At 35.9% G+C, this 9,773-nt stretch overlaps 1 long non-coding RNA gene and 1 pseudogene across 1 annotated transcript; both read left to right on the top strand.

Moving 5' to 3' along the window:
- Positions 1-1,087: 1,087 nt before the first annotated feature.
- LOC118541945 (uncharacterized) lies at positions 1,088-7,250 on the top strand. The gene is made up of 2 exons (XR_013440931.1): positions 1,088-1,171; positions 6,084-7,250. It is a non-coding gene; the product is annotated as an uncharacterized LOC118541945 (long non-coding RNA).
- Positions 7,251-7,299: 49 nt separating this feature from the next.
- LOC118541940 (small ribosomal subunit protein eS6 pseudogene) lies at positions 7,300-8,721 on the top strand (annotated as a pseudogene).
- Positions 8,722-9,773: the final 1,052 nt, after the last annotated feature.

The raw sequence follows: 9,773 nt of genomic DNA, 5'->3' as shown, positions 1-9,773 counted from the left end.
GGGAAAGAACATTGGTCAACATCTTGATAGCAGCTCCATGAGAGACCCTAAAACAGAGAACTCAGGTAAACCATGGCCAGATTCCTGACCTGCAAAAATTGTAGTGTAACAAATGTATGTTATTTTAACTGACTGAGTGCCACCCAGGCACTCCAAAATTGCTCAGATCTTAAGTGTAAGTTCACTGTAATTTTGGCAATTACACAAAGATACAAATATTTCCATCTCCCTAGAAAATTCTGTTGTGTTTATCCATTCTCCTGTTATTTCTGAATTTTGGCTATTATGCATAACGCTGCCATGAAGCATCTTGTACAAATTTTTTTGTGGACATGTGATTTCCTTTTCCTTGGATAAACACCTAGGAATAGAACTGCTGGATCATAACGTTGGTATATGTTTAACTTTTTATGAATTTTTCCTTCCATAAGTAATGTATAAGAATCCTGGTTGCTCTATGTCCTCTTCAAAAACATTTGGTATTTTTACAGCCCTCTTCAATATTTGGTATTTTTATAGGAAGGCCTGAAAGGCTCAGAGGTTATGAAAGCTGTCCTTGGCTGGCTTGCTTTCAGATTTATTCTTTGTTCTTTCTCATTCCTTCTGATCATTCCATAGTTCACTCCTCGGGAATGATTACCTGCTTAAATTCCAGTATTTCATAACTTTCCCTTCTTCTGTGCACCCAAGCACTTTATTTTTGGATCCATCTGTTATAACTTTTATTGCATTCTATGTTGTTACAGTGATTTGTGAATAGGTTTCTTCCTCTCTTCTGCTACAGTGTGAATTCTCTGAGAGCATGAACTATATATGGCTTATTCATCTTAATTTGCTCCAATGCATGATATGGTGCATTGCAGACAGTAAATGTTTAATTGATGTTTGTTGAATTAATATCTATTCATATGTTCAAAACAGTAAATATTTTCAGATCCTTAGTGACCATCTCCCTAGACAGCTGGATATTTTCTGTTTTGAGTCTAATTCTGATATTCCTAATTAGCGGATTGGGAAGCTCTCATGAGCTCTTCGGGGTGCTTGCCACCACTGAATTCTTTTTTTTGCTATCTTTTTCCTCAGCCATGTTTTCTGGAAATTCCAGTGGGAAAGAACATTGATCAACATCTTGATAGCAGCTCCATGAGAGACCCTAAAACAGAGAACTCAGGTAAACCATGGCCAAATTCCTGACCTGCAAAAATTGTAGTGTAACAAATGTATGTTATTTTAAACTGCTAAATTTATGGTAAGTTTGTTACTCAGCAATAGATGACTAATATAATCTATAACTATCTCTGTTCCATTCTTTTAGGTTAGGTTAGTTGAATGACCCAGGAGTATCAGCTATGTCACAGTACCAAGCTCTTGCTTGGAGCTCAAGCTTGACTCTGCCTAAATAATCTGGGGGTATATTGTCAAGTAGCACAGGGTGTTTGGAAGTAATCTAATAAGCTAACTTATTAGATTTTATATCCAGAATTTATATTTAGAGTTCCCCACCCCTTTGACAAATATTTATTGAGCACTGAATATCTCGGAACATGAAGGGACAAAGCTAGATTAACTCCATCTAGATAGATAGTGTTGCTATCTACAACCAGACACAGTCTCACACACTGGGGTAAGACAGGATTGGAAAAAGAAACCAACTTAATTGGATGGGAGAAAACTAATAGAATTGACAGTGAGAATGGAGAAAAGGGATGAATGTGGTAGGTATTTGGGGAAGTATAAGAGGCCAGATTTGGTAACTGCTTGGATTGGAGGCAGGAAGAAGAGAGACCTCAACAAGGGACTTTGTGTTATGTTGCCAGGTTGTCTGGGAGGACAGAGGTCTTTTACAGAAACATAAAAGTCCAAAGAAAAAGTAGCTTGGAAGGGATAGGGAGAAAATTTAACTATGTGCTGAAATGTTAGTTTTGAGAAACTGGCAGAATATATCCAAGTGCAGATACTTCCCTATAAAGGCTGTAGGGAAATAAAAACTTTTTTTTTTTTTAAAGATTTATTTATGTATTTATTTGAGAGAGTGAGAGAGAGAGAGAGAGTACATGAGAGGGGGGAGGGTTAGAGGGAGAAGCAGGCTCCTCGCTGAGCAGGGAGCTTGATGCGGAACTCGATCCCGGGACTCCGGGATCATGACCTGAGCCGAAGGCAGTCGCTTAACCAACTGAGCCACCCAGGTGCCCCGGGAAATAAAAACTTTTTAAAAAAGAATTTTTAAAAATTGAGATAAAATTGACATATATTAGTTTCAGGTGTATAACACAATGATTCAATATTTGTATACAACTGACCCTTGAACAATGTGAGGGTTAGGGATGCTGACACCCCTGTGCAGTCAAAAATCTGTGTATAATTTTGATTCCCCAAAACTTAACTATTAATGGCCTACTGTTGATTGGAAGTCTTGTAACATATTTTGTATGTTATATATATTATATGTACTGTATTCTTATATTAAAGTAAGCTAGAGAAAATAAAATGTTATTAAGAAAATTGTAAGGAAAAGAAAATATATTTACAATACTGTACTATATTCATTAAAGAAATTCTGTGTATAAGTGGACCTGTGCAGTTCAAACTTGTGTTGTTCAAGGGTCAACTGTAGATTGAAAATGATCACAGTTAAATCTAGTTAATATCTGTCACCTTACATAGTTATAATTTTTTTCTTGTGATGAAGTCTTTTTTTTTTTAAGATTTTATTTATTTATTTGACAGAAAGCAACACAGTGAGAGAGGGAACACAAGCAGGGGGAGTGGGAGAGGGAGAAGCAGGCTTCCCGCCGAGCAGAGAGCCCTATGCGGGGCTTGATCCTGGGATCATGACCTGAGCCGAAGGCAGACGCTTAACGACTGAGCCATCCAGGCGCCCCGTGATGAGCACTTTTAAAAAAAGATTTATTTATTTATTTGAGAGAGAGAGAAAGTGGGGGGGGAGGGGCATAGGGAGAGAATCTTCAAGCAGACTCCCTACTGAGCGCAGAGCCCAATGTGGGGCTCAATCCCATGACCCATGAGATCATGACCTGAGCCAAAACCAAGAGTCAGATGCTTAAGTGACTGAGCCACCCAGGCAATCCGTGATGAGAACTTTTAAGATCTATTTACTCTCTTTGCAACTGTTGAATATACAATACAGTATTATTATATCCCCATGACTTATTTTTTTATAACTGGAAGTTTGTACCTTTTGACCACCTTCCCCTCTTTTGCCCAGCACCTACACTCCCACCAATCTGTTCTCTGTATTTATAAGCTAATTTCTTTCTTTATTTTCTTTCTCTCTCTCTCTCTCTCTCTCTTTCTTTCTTATTCCACATATAAGTAATATCATATAGCATTTGTCTTTCTCTATCTGACTTAATTTCATTTAACTAATGCCCTCAAGGTCCATCCCTTTTTTGCAAGAATTTCCTTCTTCTTCATGGCTAAATAATATGACATTGTATATATATTGTGTATATATATATATGTATATACACCACATTTTCTTTATCTATATCTTTCTTGGCTATTGTAAATAATTGCTGCAATGAACATGGGGTACATATATCTTTTTGAATTAGTGTTTTCATTTTCTTCAAATAAATACCCAGAAGTAGAATTGCTGGAACATATGGTAGTTCTCGTTTTAATTTTTTTGAGGAACCTCAATAGTATTTTCCATAATGGAAATTTACATTCCAACCAATGGTGCACAAGGGTCCCCTTTTTTCACATTCTCACTAACACTTGTTATTTTAATCTTTTTGACAACAGCCATTCTAACAGGTATGAATGATATATCATTGTGGTTTTGATTTGGGGAAATGAGAACTTTCAAACATTGCAAGGGTATTTATTAGTTGGTATAACCTTTTATAAGTATAGTTTTGCAATATTAATTAAGATTTTTAAATATTGTCTCTCATCTGAAATTCTACTAGAATTTAATTCTATAAAAATAATAAGATATTAAAAATATGTAATTATCTATTTCTATTTATATCAATGAAAATTTGGAAACCACCTAAACATTCAACAGTAGGGGAATTATTAAATTTGTCCATTTGGACAAATTCCTAGAAACATACAAACTACCCAAACTGAAGCAGGAAGAAATAGAAAATTTGAACAGACCCATAACTAGGAAAGAAATTGAATCAGTAATCAAAAATCTCCCAACAAACAAGAAGTCCAGGGCTGGATGGCTTCCCAGGAGAATTATACTAGACATTTAAAGAAGAGCTAATACCCATCCTTCTCAAACTGAAAGAAAACTCAATCTACGAGGCCAGCAGTACCTTGATTCCAAAACCAGACAAAGATCCCACTAAAAAGGAGAATTACAAGCCAATATCCCTGATGAACATGGATGCAAAGATTCTCAACAAGATACCAGCAAATTGAATTCAACAAGACATTAAAAGAATTATTCACCTTGATCAAGTGGGATTTATTCCTGGGCTGCAGGTCGTTCAATATTCTCAAATCAATCAACGTGATATACTGCATTGATAAAAGAAAGGATAGGAACCATATGATCCTCTCGATAGATGCAGAAAAAGCATTTGACAAAATATAGCATTCTTTCTTGATGAAAACCTACAACAAAGTAGTAATAGATGGAACATACCTCAACATCATAAAGGCCATATATAAAAGATCCACAGCTAATATCATTCTCAATGGGGAAAAACTGAGAGCTTTTCCTCCACAGTTAGAAATAAGACAGGGATGTCCACTATCACCATTGTTATTTAATATAGTACAGGAGGTCTTAGCCTCAGCAATCAGACAACAAAAAAGAAATAAAAGGCATCCAAATCGTAAGGATTATGTTGTTTTATTTTTTCTTTATCCTTTTTGGTGTTTTCTAAATTTTCTGTATTAATGTTAGGGCATGTTTCTTTTATGATCAGAAAACATTATAATAAAAATCTTACTAGTGGCTGGATTTTGGTTTATCAGATATGTATTTGAATTTACATTTCTGTAATTATCAAAATCAATATCAAAGCAGTAACTTACCCTATATATAAACTGTGTAATCCTTTTCCTTCTATAATCCTTATTGCACTCCTACATGTTAGTTAAAATAATTTGGTGTTATAGGTTTATCTTATTATTATTATTTTTTAAAGATTTATTTATTTTAGAGAGAGAGAGAGATACAGAGAGAGCATGAGCAGGGGGTGCGGCTGAGGGAGAGGGAATCCTCAGACTCCCCGCTGAGCACAGAGCCCAACACAGGGCTCTAACCCAGGACCTTGAGATCATAACCTGAGCTGAAATCAGGAGTCAGCTGTTTAACCAACTGAGCCACCCAGGTGCCCCAGGTTTAGCTTATTATTTTACATTTTTATATTATTATCTACTTTAATTTACAGGAAAGTTTTAGCATTGAATTTTATAAACGTGTTTAAAAACATTTTTTCCTACTTAATTCTGTGTATTTTATTGGTTTTCCTGATAACCAGAATTTCCAAAAAAAGAGTAGAATGGTAATTGTGCAGGGCTGGGATGTCGAAAAATTAGGGAGATGTTGGTCAAAGGGCAGACTTGCAATTAGAAGATGAGTAAGTTCTGGAGATCTAATGCACGGCATTGTGATTATAGTCAACAATACTGTATTATACACTTCAAGGTTGCTAAGAGATTACATCTTAACTGTTTTTGCCACAAAATAGAAATGATAATTATGTGACAAGATGGAGGTGTTAGCTGAGACTATGGTGGCAGTCATATTGCAATACATAAATAGATCAAATCAATATGCCTTAATCTTAGAAAATGTTATGTATCAATTACATTTTAGTTATATAAAAGAATTTTTATATTATAGCTTTCTATTTCTTATAGATATATGCATAGGATACACAAATAAAATTGTGGTGGTTTTGAATATTTCCACAAGTTAGTTGATATTCTTCAAGAGGAAGACACTTTCCTTTGAGTGTGAGCTTTCTGAACTTTCTGATGTGCTTCTAATGAATAGAAAACAGAAGTAGCAATGTGGGACTTTGGAGACGAGGTCATGAAAGGCACTGTGACTTCTTTCTTTCTTTCTCTTGAATTGCTCACTCTGGATGAAGTTAACTGACATGTCATGAGCAGAAGCCCATGTGTGTGGGGAACTGAGGCTTCCTGCCAATGAAGAACCAAGGCCTCCAGACAACAGCCATATGAATGAGTCTTCTTGGAAGTGGATCCTTCAGTCCTGTCAACCTTCAGTTGTCTGCATCCCAACCAACATTTTAACTGAAACTTCATAAGAGATGCAGAGCCAGGAGAAGCCAGGAAAGTTGCTCCTGGATCTGACCTTTAGGAACTCCTGTGAAATAATAAATGCTTCTTGTTTTAAGCCACTAAAATTTGGGAGGAATTTGTAATGAAGCAATAGATAACTAATGCAAATATATTTCTCTGTGTGACAAATACATTGTTAGGTAATAATTTGTTACATTAAAAAGTTCATCATTATGCACTTATTGTGTAACAGGCACTGTGTTAAATATTTCACTTGCACTATCTTATTTGATTCTCATTTGAATCTAACATTGTAGGTCCAATTATATATCCTTATTTTACAGAGGAGGAAATTGAGTCTTAGGGAGTAACCTGCTTAAGTGAGAAAACCAGGATTATAATGCAGAAGTCCATGCTAGATTGATTCATTCTTCAGATAGTTGGAGTAAATCTCTTAGTGTTTTTGAGAAAGTGAGATACAAAGCCTTATATGCTCCACATTCTGATGCTTATAATGCTATTTTGTTTTTTCTGTTCCATATTATATGCTTTGAGCTTCCGAGCCCTCTTCTTTTCCTGCCAGTGGTAACCAAAGGAATCCCTGTATTTAGTCTTGAAACACAGGCCTTCCTAATTATGGATGAAAGAAGACAGTGCAATATAAGAAGGAAATGTTTGTTTTTTCTTTCCCTGCACTTGCAGAGAAAACCAGAAACTATTCTTGCTTAAATTAATTTTAGATAAGGATTTTTATAAGGTATCTGGGATTCAGAGATTATTGCTAACTACTGTTGACGGTAACCTTTAATTTCTGAAAGGTCAGTAATTTTGATTGGTTGTTTTACTTGATAATGTGTTGCCGTGTTAATAATTTTGATGCCGATGGCACCTTTTTCTAAAAGGCATAAAACTTGTGAAATCTCTGTGAAATCTGAAGGAGATTATTGTTATTTCCCTCTTATTTCAAATGCTGGAGGTAAAATAAAATGACAGATTTCTTATTTAAATAAAAATGTGTGGGAATCTTGTCTTATTTAAATTTAACAAAGGGCATACTTCAATAGTATATTTCTTAGTCCTTATTTAATTGAAACAGTCTTCCTGTTGCTCTCACAAATGAATAATTACTTGAATGGATATAAAATTCCTAGGGTCACAGCTATGACCCACTAATCATTCAGTAGACTTTGATTGTTCTACTGTCCTCTTGAACACTTCCGTTATTTTTTTCTTTTTTTGGAACACCTATAATTCTTAGCTGGCTCTTTGTCCTCTACCCTCCACATGTATTGTCTTCTCTCATTATTTTATTCTTTTTGTCTTCCTTCCAGGCTTCTCATTTTTGTCTTTAGTACTGATTTGGTGGGGGTAGGGTGGCCTTTTCTTCTGTTTCAGAGTGTAGATTAGGTGATATGTGGTTCAATAATGTATTTCTCAATTCATCTTGACTGATGATGCATTTAATGGGAATTCCACCAGGATTTTCCAAGATCTTTTCTTATCATTTGATCTCAAAGCCACCTTTTACATTTTCGTGTCTTCAAGAATACTTTATTAGGAAGTTAAGAAGAAGCATATCAGCTCTTTTTCGTGATGCCTTGGAGGCGGTAGGCTGCTTCAGGATGAAGCTGAACATCTGTTTCTCAGCTACTGGCTGCCAGAAACTCATTGAAGTGGACGATGAACGCAAACTTCGTACCTTTTATGAGAAGCGTATGGCCACAGAAGTTGCTGCTGATGCTCTGGGTGAAGAATGGAAGGGTTACGTGGTCCAAATCAGTGGTGGCAGTGACAAACAAGGCTTCCCCATGAAGCAGGGTGCCTTGACCCAAGGCTTTGTGTGCCTGCTGCTGAGTAAGGGGCATTCCTGGCATAGACAAAGGAGGACTGGAGAGAGAAAGCGCAAATCTGTTTGGGGTTGCATTGTTGATGCCAATCTCAGTGTTCTCAACTTGGTCATTGTAAAAAAAAGGGGAGAAGGATATTCCTGGACTCACTGATACTACTGTGCCTCGTTACCTGGGGCCCCAAAGAGCCAGCAGAATCCGCAAACTTTTCAATCTCTCTAAAGAAGATGATGTCCGCCAGCATGTTGTGAGAAAGCCCCTAAACAAAGAGGGTAAGAAACCTAGAACCAAAGCACCCAAGATTCAGTGTCTTGTTACATGTGTCCTCCAACACAAACGTTGACGTATTGCTTTGAAGAAACAGCGCACTAAGAAAAATAAGGAAGAGTCTGCAGAATATGCTAAACTTTTGGCCAAAAAATGAAGGAGGCCAAACAATAACACCAGGAACAGATTGCCAAGAGATGGAGGCTGTCCTCTCTGAGAGCTTTTACCTCTAAATCTGAGTCCAGTCAAAAATGAGATTTTCTAAGAGTGATAAATAAATAAGATCAGACATCAAAAAAAAAAAAAAAAAAAGGAGAAGAAGCTTATCAGGCTTCCATCACCATGTAGAATCTTTCACCATGTTAACTTGGAAGTCCAAATTCAGTAATTTAAAATGCTTGTAAACATCAAAATGTTATATAGGTCACACTTTTTCAAACATCTCTTTGGATATTTATTTCTCATTCTTTCATTCATGATTAGGGTATAAATATCTCACCTTCCACCTTTTCCCCATTGATTTTGTTAGCAATGTATTTTTTTAAAAAGATTTTATTTATTCATTTGAGAGAGAGAGAGCAAGCATGAATGGGGAAGGGACAGAGGCAGAGGGGGAAACAAACTCCCCACTGAGCAGGGAGTCCGATGTGGGATTTAATTCCAGGACCCTGGGATCATGACCTGAGCCAAAGGCAGCCGCTTAACTGACTGAGCCACCCAGGTGCCCTGTTAGCAATGTATTTTTGTTAATATAAAGTTTTAAACAGTCTTTGGCCTCTGTCCTGGGAATTAGGAATACTCACTATTTGATCTTTTTGAAACTTTTGTTTCTTAGGATAAGAATATTAATTGTGATTTTATAAATTTCTTATTTTTGAACAAGGTTTAAGTTTGCAAATAGTTGTAAAAATAATTCTTCATCAACTTTCTATCTTGCATAATGCTTGAGGAAACATACACTGTATCATAGAACATGTTCCTTTGTGTGAATTTCAGATGAAGAGAAATAAATTGATTATCTTGTATGTCTAGAACTCTACTTTATGTATGCAGTGGGGGATAAAGAAAGGAAACATAGTCCCTGAGCTTAAAGGAGTTCAAAATCTTGTTGGAGAGAAAAAAATACAAAGCAATATAAGACAGTATGTAATCAATGATCATGGATCAAAAAGAAAATAGAAAATTACCTGTGGGGTGACTCTGTCCACTGGCAGTTTACTTATTTATTTATTTTTAAGTTCAAAGATAAATCAGGGTATTGAATCATTTTACATTTAAAAATAAAATAAAATCTGCTTTCTTTGTTGGGTTGTCTTAAGCCTGTGTTTAAATTGTGTAGGAAGCAACATGTTTTCCAAGATGGATTGTTTAGAAAATTGTTTGTGTCTCAAGGATTGTTGACTGTCTTTACATTTAACAAAA

This window comes from Halichoerus grypus, chromosome 9 (assembly GCF_964656455.1).
Source record: "Halichoerus grypus chromosome 9, mHalGry1.hap1.1, whole genome shotgun sequence".
NCBI lineage: Eukaryota > Metazoa > Chordata > Mammalia > Carnivora > Phocidae > Halichoerus > Halichoerus grypus.
Note: the sequence above shows the minus strand (reverse complement) of the source record. Positions and strands in the feature narration are given on the sequence as shown.